Source organism: Callithrix jacchus, chromosome 3 (assembly GCF_049354715.1).
Source record: "Callithrix jacchus isolate 240 chromosome 3, calJac240_pri, whole genome shotgun sequence".
NCBI classification, from domain to species: domain Eukaryota; kingdom Metazoa; phylum Chordata; class Mammalia; order Primates; family Cebidae; genus Callithrix; species Callithrix jacchus.
The window spans coordinates 74,313,455-74,336,109 of record NC_133504.1 but is presented as its reverse complement, the minus strand read 5'-3'; the positions used below and the strand labels follow the sequence as shown (position 1 = coordinate 74,336,109).

Below are 22,655 nucleotides of genomic sequence, written 5' to 3'. Positions count from 1 at the left end.
ACTCACCAAAGCTGGAGGGGAAGACTAGGAGGACAGACAAAAAGTGGAAAAAAGAGGGACAACTAATTTACTTCATGCTGGCAATCAGTTTTCTTGGCTATTTTGTAGTTTTGCTATAATCACAGAACAATCGTGGTATTGATCTATTGCAAATATCCCAACTGTCCAAACAAGAAAATGTAAGAGAGAGTAGTTACCAGTTCCTGCTCACCTAAAAAGAAAAGGCCTAACTTGACTGTACAAATATAAAATTATACAATTTTCTTTTTAAAAAATTTAAGTTCAGGGGTACATGTGCAGGTTTGTTATGTAAGTAAGCATGTCATGGGAGTTTGTTGTACAGATTATTTCATCACCCAGGTATTAAGCCTCGTACTCATTAGTTATTTTTTAATTTTTTTTGTATTTTTGATCCACTGGTCAAGTTACAGTTTGTGGGCTTTCGTATTCCACTATAGCCTGCCATGCCAAAGAAATGCAGCTCAAGAAGTGATGGAGATTTGTGCGTGAATGTAGCTGCATTCATCAGCATTCCCACTTTACCTCCTGAAAATCATCCAAAGACAACAAGGAAAATGAAAAAAAGAGAAAAAAAAAAGAGCATACCCCATTTTTGGTGAAACTAGGAAACAGGTATATTCTCCAGACTCTAAAATATGTAAAAGGCCACCAAATGCAGCTGTTGGTAGGAGGAAGAAGGGAAAATAGAGAAACTTTACTGGGTAAGAGGGTCTAGGGTAGAAGAACTAAGTTAGTGCCCACAAAAATACATGTACTGAAGGCAAGAGGCACATCCTGAGGGGTGAAAGCTTTGCCCCTGTGTAACAGGTTGTATTATTTGTTCAACATTTCGACTGATCCATCCCACTAGTCTCTTTCCTGTCATCCTGGCCCTTCTGGCCCTCTATGGACAGGAGTATCCTGGCTAAAGGTTGATCTTTCCCACCCCACTGGCCTCAGGCATGACCATGAAACTTGCTTTGTCTAATGAAATGTGAGTGAAGTAACAGGTACCACTTTTAAGCAGAAGGTTTAATGAGCCAGCATATGATTCTACCCCCTCTCTTTCTTCTCTGCCAAAGACTAGCAATGTCCCAGAGAGGGGTATTTGAATAAAGAAGCTGCATTGCACAGTACAGTCAACCCTCAGGCCACCTTCAGTGGCAGTGAAATGAGTGAAAAATAAGCCTTTTTATACGTCACTAAGATTTGGAGGACGTTTGTTAGTGCAGCATAGCCCAGCCTATGCAAACTGATATAAATGTTTTCCATAGGAGGTGCAGTGATTATGATGAGCTGCATTTATAGCAGGAGTCTCCTTGAATCTGGGATGGTGCAGAAGAGATAGGTCTATGCAAAAACGCACATGTGCAGAAAGAAGTCTATCTATCTCTAGAGCGGCAGAGAGGCAGCGACTAGCCTAGAAAACTAAGAGGAAATATACACGTTGTATCATTGCTTATAGTAGGGCACTAGTAGATGTTGTCTAAAGAATAAATGACTAAGGTTAGTAAATGAGGTAATAATTATGAAAATCAAAAGCGAGAACAAAAATAAGAACCTTCCTAAATACTAGAAGAACAACATGCAAAAAAAAAAAAAAAAAAAGAATTTACATAATGGAAGACTTACAAAAACACTATAAACTGAGTAGGGAGGATCTCTTGAACCAGGTTTCAAGACCAGCCTGGGCAACATAGCAAGACCCTGTCTCTAAAAACATGCCACACACACACACACACACACATTCCTACAAACACAGCGAAAACAAAAAACACAAAGTAATATTTCAGAACAATGCCTAAACATAAATAGGCTAAACTCACAAATGAAAGAAAAAGAGATTCTGATTTGATCACTGTGTTGGTGACCTCTGCCTTCTGAATACATGCCTTTGTATAGTGCCTGCCACTTCTGGGGAAAGAGAATGTAATTTGCTTCTAACCAGTAGAATACGGCAAAGATAATGGGATGTAACTCTCTTATTCATGTGTTACGTAAGACTCCATCCTGCTAGCCAGCTCCCTCTAGAGACATTTCTTACTGGTTTGATGAATTAAGCAGCCATGTCGGGAAAGCACATGTGGCCTCTGCACTCAGCTGCCTCTAGGAACTGTTGTCCTCTGGGAGTGGGAGTGGGTTCCAGCTCCAGCCAGAAAAAAGCTAGAACCCTCAGTACCACAAGCATGGCTACAAATTCTGCCAGTAACCTAAGTGAGCTTGGAGTCTGTTCTTCCTCAATCAAGCCTCCAGCTCCAACAACCTTGAGGGCAGCCCCATGAGACGCTAAGCAGAGTACCCAGCTAGGCATAGCTGACTCCTGGCCTGCATAAGCCATTCGATAATAAATATATATGGTTCTAAGCTCTCCCTTGTTATGTAACAACAATACAACCACAAAGCAAAATTTTATTTCATGCTCTATGCCAGAGATATATCTGAAAGAAAATGATTTTAAAATGTAGAAAATAAAGGATGAAGAAAGGCATGTTAAGAAAATGCAAGTAAAATGTAAGCACAAGTGCCGTTATCAGAGGGGAGGGAATTCAAGACAAAGGCATGATTTGAGGCAGAGAGGAACACCACAGAGCACAGCTCAGAATGAAGCCATAAGCGTCACGGCTTCACTGTGCCAGATAACAACGCTGCACCTTTCATAAAGCAGAAATGATAAAAAGTTCAAAAAAGTTGATGGAAGTATGCTACTAGTAGATTTGTTGTCTTTCAGTTCATAAGAGATCAAGAATTCAAATGAGAAAAGGTACAGAAGACCTAAATAACGTAATGAATAAGTAGATTGATCTGTACTATATAAAGCTTTCTCTCCTAGGAATAGAGAACACATCTTCTTTTTAAGTGCTCTGAACTGAAACCTTATATTAACCCACAAAGGAAACCTCAGTAAATTTCTAAAAGTTTAAAGAATATAGACAAAATTCTCCGATTTTGATGAAAACAACCCATTAACTAACAATAAAAGCCTCTATCACAAGAAAATTGAAAGCAGAAAACAAACAATAAAACATGCAACCCTTGGCTCAAAGAGAAAATACAAATCGAAATTAGAAAATACATAGAAAATACAAAGATTGGAAAGACTACATGTCAGAACGTATGGGATACAGCTAAAATAATTTTTAGAGGGAAACATCCTATCCTTAAATGGTTATATCATTAAGCAAAAAAAGAGTGAATATGAATTGACTTAAGAACAACAAGATATACTGATAAATGCAAAAGGAAGGGATATAAAAACAAAAGTAGACAATAATAAATTGGAAAACAGAAAACAACAGCAAATATAAATACATTCAAAATGAGATTTTGACAAATGAATAAAACAGACAAATTGATAGCTGAACAATTCATTCACAGAAAAGGACAGATGTATAATCATTAATAAATCTCAAAATATGTTTTTGTACCACTACAAGACAACTGTAAATTAAAACCACACAGAAGTACCATTTTTTACTTATCTGATTGACACACATTCAAACACTTGAAGCTGCACTGTGTAGGTCAGGCTTTGGAAAAATAAACTGTCTTTAACAGTTCTAGGCTGTGAAAAATTATACAATGCATACAAATGGGCATTTGGAGATAGAGTTAGCAAAATGAGAACATAACCCTGGCCAATCCACCTCCAGGATTTTATTCTGAAGATATGTTATATAACGATGAGCAAGTTTACTCACTGAAGCATTGCTTGACATAGAAAAAGCTTAGAAAAAAACCTACGTGCCATAAGTAGGAGACTTAAATAAACTATAATGACCTATGTACAGTATACTGTGCAGCTGTAAACAGAAGTGAAGATACTTATCAGCTGATAATGAAAATATGTCCAAAATATAATATGTGAAAAAGACAAGGTAAAAAAGCAGAATATGTTGCCATTTTTATTAAAATGATGGAATAAATTGAAAAATACATATGTTAATAATTTCTTGTCTGAACATTAAAGATTTTGACAGGCTGCATAAGAACCTAATGGCTGTGGTTACTTTTTACTTCTTGAGAGGATTAGGAACTAGGTAGATGAATAATTTTGATACATTTTAATACTTTTTAATTTTGACACATAAAAATATTACCTAGTCAAAAAACATAAAAAATAATTTCTAAAAAAAAACTATAAAGTTTTGAAATTTGCAATGTGATGCTAGATTGAAGCACAGATTAACAATATTTTTTCCATCTTCTTCATAGCATATCATTTTGCAATTTATTTCTTCTATGATAAGAGTCTATGGCTTAGATTCAGTATTTCTTAGTAATAATTACATAACTGGAAGTTTAACTGTAAAGTATGAACCTCTTGTTAGAATGTGAAGATTAATCATTATCTTAAAATAATTCTGAATATTAGTAAACATTATGTGAAATCTATTTTACAAACCCATATTCATGTACATTTTTAATAAGTTGATATCCATCCCCACAGTTTGTTTATAAATACTGCTATGGACTAAACTGTATCCTCCCTTAATCAATCATATATTGAAGCCCTAATCCCCAATATGACTGTATTTGGAGACAGGGCCTTCAGGAGGTAATTAAGGTTAAATAAAATCATATGGGGAAGGGTTCCTAATCTGATAGGATCGATGACTTTATAATAGGAAGAAAAGAGCTCTCTCTCTTTCTCCTCTCTCTATTTCCCTCTCCCCACATGTACACACAGAGAGGAAAGGCCATGTGAGGATGTACCAAGTAGATGGTTGGGAAGAGAGTCCTCACCACAAACTGAACCCTGCCAGAACCTTGATCTTGGACACTGCAGCCTCCAAAACTGTGAGAAAATAAATTCCTGTTGTTTAAGTCACCCATTCTGTGAAATGTTGTTATCACCACCCTAGCAGACTGCTACAAATACATGTGTATACAAAACAGATGATCAGCACCAGGGTCTATAGTAGTCAATCAATAGGATGTGACTCAAATTAAATATAAGTGGAATCTGGGCACTGTCAAATGAGCTGTATTTTTAGTCTTTGTAGCTAGAAACGTAAGAATAAGAGAGTCCTGTAATAAAGATGCCTTATATAGTTTGGATGTTTGTCCCCTCCAAATCTTATGTTGAAATGTGATCCCAAGGGTTGAAGGCGGGGCCTAGTGGGCAGTGTTGGATCATAGGGATGGATGCCCCTTGAATGTGGTAGTGCTACCCGCTTGGTGATGGGTAAATTCTCACTTTATTAGTTCACACAAGAGCTGATTGTTTTAAGAGCCTGGTACCTCCTCCTCTCGCTGTCTCTCTTGACTTGTGATGCACTCACTTTCACTTTTGCCTTCCTCCATGATCATAAGCTTTCCAAGTTCTCACCAGAAGCAGATGCTGGCGCCATGCTTCCTGTACTACCTATAGAACTGTAAGCCAAATAAACCTCTTTTCTTTATAAATTACCCAGTCATAGGTATTCTTTATAGCAACACAAATGGATTAAGACAATGCCCGGTTGAGCATACCAGGCCCCACAGCCTCGGTAGGTGGAGGCCAGCTCTGGAACAGGTTTGGTATTCTGTCTCAGGAAGTGGACTCTGCACCACCTGTGTCCAAGTTCAGGACATGCTTCTAGAATGCAGATTCTTGTGCCTCCATCATCATCATAATCTCTGGGAGTGGGGTGTGTGAAACTCAAACATTCTTATCTCTGCCCTATGGATGTTGGAGAAAATGAATGTAATACTAACAAACCTTCTTAAAATAATAGTAACTCTCAGCTAAAATTTGCTGAGAGCTCAGTTTATGCTGGGTATTGTCATAAGCATGGATCTCGTGGAATTTTCCTAGAGGAGATTTAGATAAATGAGCACATTTCTGTAGTACTAAAACCTACATTTAAAAGGAGGTAATAGGGTGGGTGTGGTGGCTCACACCTGTAATCCTAGCAATTTGGGAGTTCAAGGCAGGTGGATCACCTGAGCTCAAGAGTTTGAGACCAACCCGGCCAACCTGGTAAAACCCAGTCTCTACTAAAAATAGCAAAAAATTAGCCAGGCATGGTGGTGTGTGCCTATAGTCTCAGCTACTCAGGAGGCTGAGGCAGGAGAATCACTTGAACCTGGGAAGCAGAGGTTGCAGTGAGTCATGCCACTGCACTACAGCCTGGGTGACAGAGGGAGACTCCATCTCAAAATGAATAAATAAATAACAAAAGGAGGTAATTGACAAACAATTTAGGTGCTTTCACATTACTGAGAAATGGATACAAAACCATGCATGAAGCCTTAGGTGATATAGTTTAAATTTAATTAAGTATGTATTTTAATTGTTCTAAATTTTGGCAAAAGTATAATGAATGTTTAACTTTTGGCAAAAGTAAAATGACAGGTGTTTGTAAATGTGACATTACTAAATAATGTATTAAATTGACTGCAAAATGAAGATCTGTGAAAGATAGTTGATTAAGGTTAAGAAATGAGAATATAAAATCATCCATTGTTTTTGAATCAAATGAGCAAAAGGAATTAGAAACTATTAACAAATTTCTTTTTTGCCACCCTTGGATAGAATTAACTATTTCATTCCAATGGGCAAAGGTTTATTTCATCTGTCACTTTATTGGTCACACAAGACTCTCACTCTGCATTTAGTAAGTTGAAAGGCCAAGCATAGTAGTTCATGCCTGTAATCCCAGCTACTCAGGAGGCTAAGACAGGAGGACTGCTTGAGCCTAGGAGGTCAAGGCTGCAGTGAGCCATGTTCACATCACTGCCCTCCAGCTTGGGCAACAGTGAGGCCCTGTCTCAAGAAAGAAAAAAAGGAAAGTGGGGGTGGGAGAGAGAGAGAGAGAATGAGAGAGAAAAGAAGGAAGGGAGGGAGGGAGGAAGGAAGAAAGGGAGCCTTTCTGAAGTTTAAAGAAAAGAAATAGCATGTATGTTGATATGTTTTGGGTCTGTGTCTCCTCCCAAATCTCATGTCGAATTGTAATTCTCAATGTTGGAGGAGGGGCCTTGTGGGAGGTGATTGGATCATGGGGGCAGACTTCCCCTTGCTGTTCTTGTGATAGTGAGTGAGTTCTTAGGAGATCTGGTTGTTTGAAAGTGTGTAGCACTTTCCCCTTCACTCTCTCTCCCCTGTCAGCCATGTGAAGATGTTCCGGCTTTCCCTTCACCTCCCACCATGATTTCAAGTTTCCTGAGGCCTTCCTAGAAGCAGAAGCCTATACCGCCTGCAGAACCGTGAGCCAATTAAAGATCTTGTCTTTATAAATTGCACAATCTCAGGTATGTTTTCTTTTTCTTTTCTTTTCTTTTCTTTTCTTTCTTTTTTTTTTTTTTTTGAGACGGAGTTTCGCTCTTGTTACCCAGGCTGGAGTGCAATGGCACGTTCTCGGCTCACCGTTCCTCCGCCTCCTGGGTTCAGGCAATTCTCCTGCCTCTGCCTCCTGAGTAGCTGGGATTACAGGAGCGCACCACCATGCCCAGCTAATTTTTTGTATTTTTAATAGAGACGGGGTTTCACCATGTTGACCAGGATGGTCTCGATCTGTAGACCTCGTGATCCACCCACCTCGGCCTCCCAAAGTTCTGGGATTACAGGCTTGAGCCACCACACCCGGCCCAAAGGTATGTTTTCATAGCAGTGTGAGAACACACCAATACATATGTCAATAATTTAGTCTTCTAATTTTGATAAATAATGCCTAAAATTATAAACGTAGTGAATATGGAAAAGTTCCTATGTGATTGTCTCTTATGGATCAGCAAGGCAGTATACTTGAACATTTTTTATGTATTATAATTTCTAGTATCACTTTTTGCTTTTATGCCTAAAGTTTAGAAATTCTGGTTTAAAAGACTAGAAAGACCACTGTACTAAGACTCAGGAACCGGATCTCATACAGGTTTGGTACTGATCAGTTGAATAACTGTAAGAAAGTTTTATTTTTGCTGAGGAGGGAAATTGGAATTTATTTAACACCTGTAATATATATTGTAGGCAATTTACACATACACCTAATTTAATTCTGAGAAGAAAAAAAATGGCATAATTCATCTTTTCATTTTATAAACAAAGCCATGAAGGCTTAGAGATATGAGTTACTTGCCACGGTCACTCAGGTAGTGGATGCCAGAACTGGGTTTCAAATCCTGCTCTAGGCTATATGCCCCTAAAGCTCTCTCATGGAGACTTTCAGGGATTATGTGTCCTTATCTGTAAAAACCATGAGACTCATGAACTATAACATCCCTTTATTCTGATACAGACTCTCCTCCTTTTTTCTCTTGGCATAATTTCTTTCTGAAGTAGTTGTGTTAGCAATAGTTCATTCCTTTTCATTGCCATGTAGTATTCCATGCTAAGTTTGTGCCACCGTTTAATCATTTGCCTATTGAAGGACCTCTGGATTGTTTCCAACTTTGGATTATTATAAATAAAGATTTTCTGAACACTCTTGTACAGATTTTTGTGTAAACACAAGTGTTCATTTCTCTGGGACAGATGCCCAAGAGTATAATTGTTGGGTCATGTAGTAGTTGCATGGTTAGATTTTATGAAAAACTGCTGAACTGTTTCCAATGGCTGAACCATTTCACTTTCTCACCAGCAATGCATCAATAACCCAGTTTCTTTGTATCTTTGCTTGCATTTAGTATTGTCACTATTTTTTACTTTAGCCATTACTCTGAGTAGTAATGATCTCATTGTCATTTTAATTTGCCTTTCCCTAGTGGCTAATGATGCTGAACTTTTTCTCATGTGCTTATTTGCCATCTGTGTTCCCTCTTTAGTGAAATGTCAGATCATGTCTTTTGCTCACTTTCTAATTGTATGGTTTGGTATTTTACTGTTGAGATTTGAGAGTTCTTTGTATATTCTAGATATTAGGTTATTTTTTTGTTTGGTCAGATATATGGTTTGCAAATACTTTCTCCCATTCTTTAACTTGTCTATCTATGCTCTTATGGACTTTTACAAAGTATAAGTTCTTAATTTTGATAAGGTCCAGTTTATCAACAAATCCTTTTGAATCATGCTTTTGGTGTTAAGTCTAATAACTATTTACCTAGCTGTAGTTCCTAAAGACTTTCTGCTATTTTTTTTTTCGAAAAGTCTTGTTTTACATTTAAGTCCATGATCCATGTTCAGCTAATTTTTGGATAAGGTGCGAGGTTTAGGTTTTTTGTTTCTCACATTTTATTTTTTGCCTATGAATGTCCAATCGCTTCAGCATCATTATTCAAAAGGTTACTCTTCCTCCACTGAATTACTTTTGCACCTTTATCAAGGTGAGTATATTTATGTGGGTTTATTTCTGGGATCTCTATTCTTTCCCAGGGGTCTATGTGTCTATCCCTCTGCCAATGCCTCACTGTCTTGATTGCAATTGCTATATAGTAGACATTTATATCAACTACAGTGATTCCTCTTAGTTTATAATTCTTTTTAAAGATTTAATTTATTCTAGGACCTGTAACTTTTCATATATATTTTGAAATAAGTTTGCTTCTATCTACGAAACATTTTGTTGGAAATTTGATAGGAATAACATGAAACCTATAGGTCAATTTGAGTAGAATTTTCATCTTTACTATGTTGTATCTTTAAGTCCAAAAAGATGGCATATGTCTCCATTATTTAGGTTTTATCTGATATCTTTCATCAGCATTTTGTAATTTTCAACATACAGATTCTATACATGATTTGTTAAGTTTATACCCAAGCCTTTAATTTCTTTGGAGTAATCTTAAGTGGTATTGTGTTTTAAATTTTGCTTTGCACATTACTGTTAGGATATAACAATGCAATTGATTTTGGTGTGTTCATCTTGTGTCCTGTCCCGCAACTCTGATTAACTTATTTGTTAGCGCTAGGAGTTTATTTGTAGATACCTTAAAAATCACAGACTATAATCATGTCACCTCAAATAAGGAAAGTTTTAGTTCTTCTTTCTAATCTTTCATTTATGTTTTCTTACCTTAATGTAGTGGTTAGAACTTTCAGTACTACGTTGAATAAAAGGTAGTGAGAGTGGACATTCTTGTTTTGTTCCCAATCTTAGAGAGAAAGCATTCAGTTTTCACCATTAATTACAATGTAAACTATAGGTTTTTTATAGATATTCTTTACCAACTTTCTCATCTGTAACTTGCTGAGTGTTTTTGTCTGTTTTTTTTTTAATCATAAATGGGTGTTGGATTTTGTCAAATGCTTTTTCTGCATCGATTGGTACATTTTGTGATTTTTTCTTCTTTAGCCTAGATTATATTGATAGATTTTTAAATGTTAAATCAGTCTTGCAAAGCTGGAATAAATCCCACTTGTCTCTTGTTTTATTTACAGTATTGATGGTTTATGTGTTTTCTTTTTATCGTATTTGGATACCTCTTTTCATTTTTATTTTCTTATCTGTAGAACAAGATGATTATATTACTTTCCAATGGCTGCTGTAACAAATTAAAACTAATTTCATGGCTTAACATTTTTAATATTTTACATTTATGGAGGTTAGAAGTCTAAAATGGATCTTATTGGGCTAAAATCCAGGTGTCAGCATCCTGTATTTCTTCCTGAGAGTTCTAGAGGGGAATCCGTTTTCTTGCTTTCTCTAGCTTCTAGAGGCTTCCCTCATTCCTTGCCTCGTGGCCCCTTCTACTTTCAAAGCCAGAGAGGCTGGTTGAGTCTTTGCTACAATGCATCACCCTGACCTCTTCTGCTGTCCCCCTATTCCATTTTTAAGGATATTTCTGATTACACTGCACCCTCCCTCCCAACTACAAAACCTAAGATAATCTCCCTATTTTATGGTCAACTGATTAGCAACAGTAATTCCATCTGCAACTCTAATTCTTTCTTGCCATATAACATAACATATTCACAGGTTCTAGGGTTTAGGACATGAACATCTTTGGGGGTGGAGCATTATTCTGTATTCCCCATGATGTATGTAAGAGTGTTTTGCAAATTTTAGTGCACTCTTCTAGTATTTATTGAGCATTAACAATGTGCCAGGCACTGTACAAGATGCTAACCTCTGGTGAGTTTTCTCTGCCACAAATAAGTAGTTGTCTTCACTTCAAAAGCTTTTTTATTCCTGGCAGTAAATCTCATACTTCCTTTCACAAGCAGTACTGGGCCACTTAGAGTTCTTGAAATCTATCAAGGTTTTTCAAATTTGCATGACTTGGAACATGTTTGTTTTTCCTAGATTGTCACTGTCTGGCCCCTTCTGTTTAAGCAGGAAAGCCTGCCCCCATCCTCTTTTTCCTCCCTCCAAACCCCTAGCCCTGTGATTCTTATTGCCGATTCTGGTGTCTCCGTTAGGATGCTTTGCACACTGCTAACGGTGTTTCCACACTGTGCTATAGTCTCTGGTTTATTGTACAACATCTCCAATAGACCAGTAAAGTACATGAAAGTAAGGATTGAGTTTTTATTTTCTTTATATCCTCAGTGCCTAGTACAATTTCTGGAACAAGCTTGACACTCAATATTTTGCTGAATATATGAACAGCCCCTTAATCCTAAAGATTTGCATTCAGCCGCTCCTGTTCTTTTGTTCCTGCTTCAGGAATTCTGCTCATTTATCCAACTATCTGCTCTGTGCATAGGACTAAAATATCACATTACCACTTTCCCAAGTTTTTGGTGTTTGCTAGAGAGACCTTCATTCTCATGGAATTTGCCATATAATTTCAGACTCACTGTATGCAAAATATAATTTAAAAATTTTTCCTGCCAAATAGGCCCCGTTTAAAATGTAGGTTAACACTGTCTCTACCTTCTATTAGCTCAGAACTTCCATGTTGCCTTTCTCTTTTTCGAATCACAAATTCAGTCTGTGGCCAGGGCTCATGAATTGCCCTCTCACAAATTCCCTGTTTTATCTCCTCTGGAGTTTCAAGACTTCAGCAGAAATTAGAAACGTGGATTCATAAAAATTCTGCTTCTTTGATATTTCGAGATAAAATAATTTTGTACAGAATGTATAATGAGACTTGCAGATGATACTGTCTTTGCAAAATATTTTTTTGCTATTTCAATTTTTTCTTGCTACTACTTCAAACACAAGCAAAATTATATCTGTTTCTTAGTTTTATTGTTTCACTACAGTCACAGTTATATTGTTTGATTCTATACCTTTGTGTTGAAGGAAATCAAAATACTTTACCCTAAAATAGATTCCTTTGACATCTTTTGAAATGGCTGCCACATGGCCAGCAGAATGAAGTGGTCCTGCAAAGCTATCTTTTGCAGGAGAGATATTTCCATTAGTAGAAAATCTTCGTTAATGCAGCCAGATTTTTCTTTCTAGGCCTTTCCTGGATGTAGGGGGGATTAACTAAGAGTCTGACACCTTTAAAAGTCTGAAAGAAACCATTTACCATCTGTGTTCTCTGAAGGCTGCTACCTATGAGGCTTCATCTACATAACAAAGCCATCTCCACTAGCCAAGCCTTTTCCTTTCTACCTTCCATAACCTGTCTTGCCACTAACACCTGTTTTTGGTGATGCTCTGAGCCAGCCTTCTATCTGTAACCTCAGAAGAGTATACAAGCTTCTGTACTTCATTAAGGAGTGTGGTCTTCCTTCTGAAGGCTCTCATGCATGTTACTAAATTTGTACACCTTTTCTCTTTTCAGTCAGCTTACCTCATGGCAGTGATTTTTAGTGAACTGTTAGGGGGCCAAGGGCCTTGGCCTCTATACAGTAGAATACCAAGATATAACTATGGAATACGTGGGTAGTAATAGAGGATATATACCTTTATGTCACTTTGGGTTTAGAGAAAATGAAATTAGAAAGTACAATCTCAGATCTTTGTTTTTCTGAAAATCGCCCAAGATACTTGACAATAGTTCACAGGAGGAAATTATGTGAAATAGATATTGTAACATGGATAAAATAATCTACTATTTCTTCCTGTCTTACTCAGGGTTAAGGAATTTTCATTTTTAAAGTAATTGTTTCTGCATAACTAATAGCTTAAGGAAAATAATTCTCATATTTTAACAAAGAATTTAAGAAAATTCCCTTATAACTCAGACCTAGCTCGGGTGACTTATAAATACAGTAGGCATACATTTGACAAAATTACCACTTCCTGTCTTAGTACCAGAAGAAGAAGCAAGACAGACAGCCAGCCTTGTTGGGAGATGAAAAAGAAGGAAATGGGACAAACTCCTAGGTATTAGACAAGTCCTCCCACAGCCCAGCACCACCTCAGAGTCCCATTCGTGTATCTCCTTCCCAAACATGCAAACTGATGTCAAAATAACATAATATGAACTGATTTGTGCAAATGATTGCAACTACTTTATAATTAAACATCTAGGGAATTATATATGTGAAATAGATATCTCTGTACATACTAGAGATTTAATTACATCCTGGATTAAAAGACATTTTGAGCCAAGATTGAAAACAGATGCTCAATCACTTCAGGTTCCGACTGTTGCTTTGTAAGCAAGGGACACTGGATTCTGTGCCTTCAAGAATGCTTTCCCCCACCTCATTGTTTTTTGCCAAATACTCATTAAAGAAGAAACACAAAGAACTCCACTGTTAGATTTTTTTCTGGGTTTCTTGAATGTTAGAAATCAACAGGATTAGCAATGTTTGATTGGAAATTTTTCTTAAGCATTTACTCTTGTGATTTGTCTCTAATCTGGAAGGAAACAGCTTACTTACAAATCATCATGTTACATCTTATTCTTCTAGCTTGTGAAAATCCAGGGTCTGGAAATCAGACTGTGGTTTGTCTCACCTTCTATCTTTATGTTTTTAACTTTATACAAATGAGAAAATAATGTGTGATGGGAAACTATTAGATATTCCTCCCCTTATTTTGCTTATGGGACAATGAGCCCACCCAAAAAAGATATAAAAATGTATTTGCATGTAAGTATACTAACAATTCTTGTTACTAGTCTGTTGACTTGATCATTATAGAAAACAGAAGTGATTTGAATTTCCCCTCTCAGTCCAGGAATTAGAGAGATCCTTTGTTTAATTACACAACATACATGGATTGAGCCTCAGGCACTATGCTGAGGATTGGGGTATAATGGTGAACACAACAGATGCATCCTGGAGCCTTAGAGTCTAGAAGGAAAGACAGATTTCAAACAAATTATTCTAAATAAATAAATAATTGCAACTGTGCAAGATTTTACAAAGGAGTACAAAGTATCTGAGAATCATATCACTGAGGGAGGCATATCATGCAAAGCTTCTGAGGTTAGAAAAACCTTGGCACGTTCAGGGAACTGAAAAACTCCAATGCAGATGCAACATAAAGAACAGAGATGTGTCTGGAGAGAGAGGCAGGGGCCAGATCACAGTGATCTGTTGGAATTGGATCCCGCAGACAATGAGAAGCAACTGAAGAGTTTTTATGTTAAAGAAAAAACAGTGATCAGATTTGTGTTTCAGGAAGATCATACCTAGCCACAGTGTATAAACTAGTTTGGGTAACCATTGACATGACTTGTGGCAATGGTGTTACTGGAGAGCTTGTGAAGGATACAGAAAGTAAAACTGTCATCACGGTAACTGATGGCGTATGAGGAGTAATGAGAAGGCTTTGGATTTGAGCAAGTGGGCAGACAGCAGTGCCTTACACAGAGACAGAAAATACTAGAAGAGGAGATTTTAGGGTGTATGTGAAGAGAGGATATCATATGTTCTCTTTTGGAGTTACTAAGTTACAGGTGACTGTAAAACATCTAAGCAGAATAAGCACTTATTTATAAGGGTCTGATGCTCAGAAGTAAAATTGAAGCTGGAGGTATTTGGTCGTCATTATGATAAAGATGATGAAGAAGCCACGGGAGTGTTGAGGTCACTTAGGGAGACAGCGTGATGTGACAGAACAGGATGACTATAGACCCCAGTTTGCCTAGGATGGTCCTGGTCAACACCCACTGCCTCGTCACAATCATTAATCATGTCCCTAGATATAGTTTGGATATGTATCCCCACCAAATCTCATGTCGAAATATAATCCCTAGTGCTGGCGCTGGGGTCTGGTGGGAGGTGATTGGATCATGGGGGCAGATCCCTCATGCATGCTTGTTAAGTGAGCTCTTGCTCTGAGTTCACATGAGATCTGCTTGTTTCAAAGTGTGTGGCATTTACATTTCCCTCCTCCCACTCTCTCTCTCTCTCTCTTTCTCTCTCGTTCCTACTTTTGCCATATGATATGCCTGCTCTCCCTTCACCTTCTGTGATGACTGTAAGCTTCCTGAGGCCTCCCTAGAAGCTGAACAGATGCCAGTACCTTGCTGCCTATAAAGCCTGCAGAACGATAAGCCAACTGAACTTTTCTTTATATTAGTAAATTACCAGTCTCAGGTATATCTTTATAGCAATGCAAGAACAGCCTAACACAGAAAATTGGTACTGAGAAGTGGGGCATTGCTATAAAGATACCTGAAAATGTGGGAGCAGCTTTGGAACTGGGTCACAGGCAGAGGTTGGAAGAGCTTAGTAGGCTCAGAAGAAGACAGGAAGCGTAGGGAACATTTGGAATCTCTTAGAGACTGGTTAAGTGATTGTGACCAAAATGCCCTCACCTGCAAATCTCAAATCCCCAAGTGCACCTGGCACAGACACATGCTCACTTATATCCACAGGCAAAGAAAATTAAGGTAGCAAGGAGGCAAACCTACACTGTATTAATGAAGTGTTCTGTATAAAATTAAATGTAAGGCTTGAATAAGATGCAAATGCATGTTAAAAAGTAAAGCCACATGCCCATTTAAAACATTCCCTGACATTTGCTTTTCCTTTATTTTTAATAAACATTTTACTTGAAAATTTTTTTATTAATCAGCATAAATCCCTTGGAGGCAGAAAATGTTTCTTGCTTTACAAATCCTATGATGTAAGACATTTCAAGGCCAGTGCAATGGCTCTAAATGCTTGAAGCTTTTGCTCCTGGTGACAATATGGGAAATTGAAGATGGAGGAGGAAACTTCTCTGTTAAAGGGGATGCTGAATATTTCATTTCTTTGGTCACATCTTCATGAAGACACCACTAGTAAGTAGTATGGCACAAGAGAAGGAGCTTTATACGGTGTACCTTCTAGTCAGAAAAAAAAGGTTTCTTATGCATTTTATTGCCACACAGAAAAAAGTTTTAAAGCAGTTCCTAATTTTCTGTGCCTGGTTATCAACGCTGACCTATATTTACACTTGAGCTTTGTGTGTATGGGGTGGGAGACAAAGTTTCACTGTGTTGCCCAGGGTAGAGTGCTGTGGTGTAATCATGGCTCACTGCAACCTCAACCTTTGCGGGCTCCGGTGATGCTCCCACCTCAGTCTCCTGAGTAGCTCAGACTATGGGTGCACATCTGCAGCTAATTTTTGCAGAGACAGACTCTTGCTATGCTGCCCAGGCTGGTCTCGAACTCGGGCTCAAGTGATCCGCCCTCATCGGCCTCCCAAAGTGCTGAGGTTACAGGTGTGAGCCACAGCACCCAGCCAGGTGAAGAGATTTAATAAGGGGAATATATCCTTTATTTTTATCTTCATGTGTCCTGATTGAAACTTTCTGATTGTTTTCTGCATTAGGTCCCACAAAAATAGTGTCAAATTCAAAGATAAATCTGAGGTCTTAAGTACAATATTTCAACCACTAACATGCACGTGTGTTATGAGCCCTGAATAGGAATAAGATATCTTCAGAAATGTGGGTTGTACTTGAAATCTGCCTCACAAGAAAACTGCATGTGAAATTCTCTGAAGATCCCCTATGATGCACAAGGCAGAAGAAATAGGTGTACACGAAGAATCAGAAGAACCTAAGCCCCAGGTGCGTGGTCTTTGATGTGAGAGATCTGCCATTCACAAAGACATTCTTGTTTCTACTACATGTGGGTTAGCAAGCAGGACTTGGAGTGTGGGAGCCCTGGCAAGACAGTGAAAATCAGTCCCATTATCAGAGGTGAGACCCAGTACCATAGAAATTCGTGCTTTTTCTTCTTAAAATTTGGGACTAGAATATTTAAGTAAACATGATATATTCTTACAGTGGAATATTGAGCATTTATTTCAATAAGGTTTTAAATATCCATTGTCATCTCATTCTATAAACACATTAGAAAACATGCACAGAAAAAAAGGCATCTACCACCACTCTGTGTCTTCCAAGTTCCACTTTATGTGTAAGTAGTTGTAGTTCGTTTTCTAGCCTTAGATGTTTGTGTGGTTGTCTACTATGTATTTATAAGAATCCCAGGACAGGCACGGTGACTCATGCTTATAATCCCAGCACTTTGGGAGGCTGAGGCAGGTAAATCACTTAAGGCCAGGAGTTTGAGACCAGCCTGGGCAACACGGCTAAACTCCATCTCTACTAAAAATACAAAATTAGCTGGGCATGGTGGCACATGCCTGTAGCCCCAGCTACTCAGCAGGCGGAGGCAGCAGAATGGCTTGAACCTGAGAGGTGGAGGTTGCAGTGAGCTGTGATCGTGCCATTGCATTCCAGCCTGGGCAACAGAGTGAGACTCAATCTCAAAAAAAAAAAGTCCCTCGTCACCTAAACTTACCTTGCAATCTAACCATGACTAAGACATGGCATTTCTTATTTCTCAGTTTTCTCGCCCAGATAATTGCAGTGGCTTCCAAGCAGCAGAGAGCAATGACGACCTTTGCCCCTTCATCCTCTTTCCTGCTGCCAAGGTGATCTTTCTCCTATTACTCCTAGGGCATGCATTTTTTATTTATTTATTATTTTGAGATGGAGTTTCGCTCTTGTCTCCCAGGCTGGAGTGCAATGGTGCAATCTCAGCTCACTGTAACCTCTGCTTCCTGGATTCAAGCAATTTTCCTGCCTCAGCCTCCCGAGCAGCTGGGATTACAGGCATGTGCCACCATGCTCAGCTAATTTTTGTATTATTAGTAGAGATGGGGTTTCACCATGTTGGCCAGGTTGGTCTCGAACTCCTGACATCAAGTGATCCACCCGCCCTGGCCTCCCAAAGTTGGTGGGATTACAGGTGTAAGCCACTGCACCCAACCAGGTGTGCATTTTAGCTCTAGAAATGGATTTAAAGCTGTGTTGTGTGCAGTTCCTCCACTGACCTATCCTTGCTTCCTTCAGTGCAGTTCCAGTCTAGGTTTTCAAATAGCACTTTTTGAGGGCAGGGGGAAATAGGTCACTTTAAAGCAAGCTTGAAAACCAATCTATACTGAACACCTTCTTTACATGGCACATGATCTGATCCCTGCTTCCCTGTCTAACCTTCTGTTTTTCACTTCTACCTTCTTACTTTCACTTTCTGAATTCCATATATTCTGTATTAGTCCCTTCTCATGCTACTAATAAAGACATACCTGAGACTGGGTAATTTGTAAAGGAAAGCAGTTAAATTGACTCACAGTTCAGCACAGCTAAGGAGGAGCCCTCAGGAAACTTAAAAACATGGCGGAAGGGGAAGGAAACATGTCCTTTTTCACATGGTGGTTGGAAGGAGAAGGGCTGAGCAAAGCAGAAAAAGCCCCTTATAAAACCATCAGATCAGGCTGGGAACAGTGGCACACACCTGTAATCCCAGTACTTTGGGAGGCCAAGGCAGGCGGATCACAAGGTCAGGAGTTCAAGACCAGCCTGGCCAACATGATGAAACCATGTCTCCACTAAAAATACAAAAATTAGCTGGGCATGTTGGTGGACACCTGTCATCCCAGCTACTCAGGAGGCTGAGGCAAGAGAATTGCTCAAACCTAGGAGGCAACAGTTCCAGTGAGCCGAGATCACGCCACTACACTCCAGCCAGGGTGAGAAAGCAAGACTCTGTCTGAAAACAAAACAACGAACATCAGATCTTGTGAGAACTCACTGACTATCACAAGAACAGCATGGGGGTAACTGCTCTCATGATTCAATGACCAGGTCCCTCCCACAACACTTGGGGATTATGGGAACTACAATTCAAGATAAGATTTGGGTGGAGACACAGCCAAATCATATCATGTGCCATGACTTTTCTGCCTCTATCCCTTTGCACACTCAATTAGCTTTTAGAATGTCCTCCCTCTAGCCCCACCCACCACCTAGGTTGTCTGCCATCCACCAAACCTAAGCTCAGCATGCCCTTCTCTGTGCAGTATTCCCAATTCTCCCAGACAGATTTTGATGCTTATATTTACTAAAAAGCAGAAACTGAATCAGGCCATCAAAGAGGATAAAAGAGAGACAGGAATTTCATGAGAATCAACCAAAAGAAGCCATATGACTGCACCACCTGAAGCATCAAAGAACTTTAGAGACCTCAGCAATAGGCTGGGGGGGATCTTCAGTGGAATGTCCTGTTATTGTCAGAGTAGTTCAGCTATCCTTTTCTGTCTACTTCTCTTCTTTCTACCAAATAACCTCCTTACCCTCTACTCTATATACCTGGTTTCAAGTCCATGTTTTCCCACATGCCGGCTCTATAATCTTGGGTGTTATCTACTAAACCACTTGTGTGTCATCTGTCCAAAGGTGAGATAGGAAAAGCGTAAGATTATTGAAGGAGAACATGTCGGCTACTGTATTCCATCAATTCCCAAATGCACATTTTCGTTCACGTTTTAATACCTCTGAAGTCGGGTTGCATGTTACAGTTGCTGTCTGGCAGACAGGAGTCAAGTTGTGAGGTAGTTGTTACTGCCTGCCCATGTGCAAATGTGGTTGTTATTCCTGGCTGCATGACCGAACAACTGCAGCCTCTCCATGTTTGACTCAGGAAACTATTTAAGGACCATTTGAGGCAGGACTATGAGTCCTGGCTGCTGTCTGAAAACCTTTCATTGACACTTTTTGATAAGATCAAGAACATTCCAGTATCAAAACACAGAATAGATTTTGGAAAAAATCCAGAGAACAATGCTGCAGCACTCTTTTAAGAACTGCTACATCTTTTAAGAAATACTGCCCAGAGGTCTTGATGGCCGTAGGATTATCTTGTATAGAAAAGCACAAGCATTGATGTCTGAGTTAGAAAGCAATTCAGAAGAATCAGACTCTGAATGTGAAGTAGTTTCAGGGACCCTCATAAATTTATTTTGCTAACATTTTTCTTTTCAAGTGTGCACAAGAATGATATGTGACAAAATCTGTGCATAAATCACAGATTTAAAAAGCCATTTTAATAAGATATAATATAATACTATAAGTGATAAGGAAGCATTGTGTCATGGATTAATTAGCAGCATTTTAAAAAAATTTCATAGTAGTCCATAAAATGCATCATACAACTGACATCTTAGATTTGATGAAATGTGATATTTTGCTGGGCATGGTGGCTCACACCTGTAATCCCAGCACTTTGGGAGGCCAAGGCAGGCAGATCACGAGGTCAGAAATTTGAGACTAACCTGACCAACGTGGTGAAACCCCGTCTCTACTAAAAATACCAAATTAGGCAGGTGTGGTGGTGCGCTCCTGTAATTCCAGCTACTCAGGCGGTTGAGGCAGGAGAATTACTTGAACCTGGGAGGCAGAGGTTGCAGTGAGCCGAGATTGTGCCACTGCACTCCAGCCTGGGTGAAAGAGCAAGATTCCATCTCAAAAAAAGAAAGAAAGAAATGTGATATTTTGGTTATTTTTTACCTAAGAATTTTCATTTAGTCATCACTTTTGACTCATGGTGTCTCTTGTTGCCCTTCTCTTCATGACTTTGAAGATTCTATTTCATAAAATAACTACCTTATTCTCTCCATAATTTCCAGACTGAAGCAGCTCATTTTCAAAGAATGTCTTTGAGAGAGAGAGAGAGAGAGAGAGAGAGAGAGAGAGAGAGAGAGAGAGAGAAAGAGAGAGAGCAAGATATCTTAAGGCCAGGCTGAGGCTATGGATTGTGTCTTTAGATCTTGAACATGAGCCCACCCCTATTCCAATCAACCGTGGAGGCAGTTATGAAGGCAAGAACGTGACTGCCTAGAGCTTGCCCACGAATTTGTTTTCATCTTTGTATTCCTAATACTTAGCCCAGTACCACACCTAGTACTAATACAGGGTTGTTAGACTGATAGATATATGAACCAAATGATCTTGCAAGCGAGAGAATTCCATGACTGACTTACCCCATAGAGTTAGACAATGTATTGTAAAGTTTTAAATATTTCTTTCAAATTATGATAGCATCCTTACCTTACTTGCTATTATAAATATTTGATCTCAATTTTCAATAAATGTAGTATTTGATATTTTTCATGGATTAAGGTTTTCTACTATCTATACCTTCTCTTGGCTTGGGGAATTTTTCAGCAATCATTTCGATGATCTAATTGATTAAGGCTTTAATGGAACGTAAATACTGCTTGATATCTCTGTGCTGTCACAGCAAAATATAATCAACATTCCATTCCTTGAGTTGGCGAGACATAACTATAAAATATTAGTGGTCTCTTAGGGCAGGGCACGGTGGCTTGCACCTGTAATCTCAGCACTTTGGGAGGCTGAGGCAGGCAGATCACAAGGTCAGGAGTTCTGGACCAGCCTGTCCACATGGTGAAACCCTGTCTCTACTAAAAATACAAAAATTAGCTGGGCATGCTGGTGGGTGCCTATAATCCCAGCTACTCAGGAGGCTGAGGCAGGAGAATAGCATGAACCTGGGTGGTGGAGGTTCCAGGGAGCCAAGATTGTGCCACTGTACTCCAGCCTGGGCAATAGAGCGAGATTCCTTCTCAAAAAAAAAAAAAAAGTAATCTCTTATGCACACTTTTCTCCCTGAAAATGCATTTTTTCTCCTCTTCTTTCAAAATGGAACAGAAGTGAATGGAAGAGACTAACAATGGCTTTAACTTTTCTGATGAATTCCTTCTTTTACTCTAAAGATGCATATAATTGAGAAAATTCTGATCCTCAAATTTTGGGCATCAGGGACTGATTTTGTGGAAGACAATTTTTCCATGGACTGGGGTCAAGGGGGATGGTTTGGGAATGATTCAAGCGCACCACACTTACTTTTATTGTGCACCGTATTGCTATTATTATTACATTGTAACATATAATGACACAACTCACCATAATGTAAAATCAGTGGGAGCCCTGAGCTTGTTTTCCTGCAACTAGATGGTTCCATCTGGGGCTGATGGGAGACAGTGACAGGTCATCAGGCATTAGATTCTCATAAGGAGCGGGAAGCCTTGATCCCTCTCATGTGCAGTTCACAATAGGGTTTGCACTGCTATGAGAATCTAATGCCACAGCTGATCTGACAGGAGGTGGAACTCAGGCGGTTATGTGAGTGATGGGGAGTGGCTATAAATACAGATCAAGCTTCATGTTCACTCATCGCTCACCTCCTGCTGTGCAGACCAGTCCCACCAGTACAGGTCAGTGGCCCAGGGGTTGGAGACCCCTGCTTTATATGTTTAACTTCCTTATGTGACTGGTTTCTTCCTGAACTAAGCTTCTTTAGGTATATTTTACCTTTTTTTTTTTTTTTTTTTTTTTTTGAGACAGAGTTTCACTCTTGTTAGCCAGGCTGGAGTGCAATGGCGCAATCTCGGCTCACCGCAACCTCCGCCTCCTGGGTTCAGGCAATTCTCCTGCCTCAGCCTCCTGAGTAGCTGGGATTACAGGCACGCACCACCGTGCCCAGCTAATTTTTTGTATTTTTAGTAGAGACGGGGTTTCACCATGTTGACCAGGATGGTCTCGATCTGTTGACCTGGTGATCCACCCGCCTCGGCCTCCCAAAG

The 22,655-nt window shown here is 39.1% G+C and overlaps 1 protein-coding gene across 3 annotated transcripts in view; it reads left to right on the top strand.

Annotated features, from left to right (window-relative positions):
- Nucleotides 1-22,655, top strand: part of AFG2A (AAA ATPase AFG2A) — a 406,233-nt gene that overhangs the window by 375,374 nt on the left and 8,204 nt on the right. The window contains exon 16 of one of the 3 annotated variants that reach the window (XR_013532907.1): nucleotides 7,091-7,575. The gene's annotated coding sequence lies outside the window, so the exon portion shown is untranslated. Of the gene's footprint in view, nucleotides 1-4,687; nucleotides 4,825-7,090; nucleotides 7,576-22,655 lie in introns of those variants that run through there. The other 2 variants (XR_013532908.1, XR_004740664.3) reach the window with 2 other exon arrangements.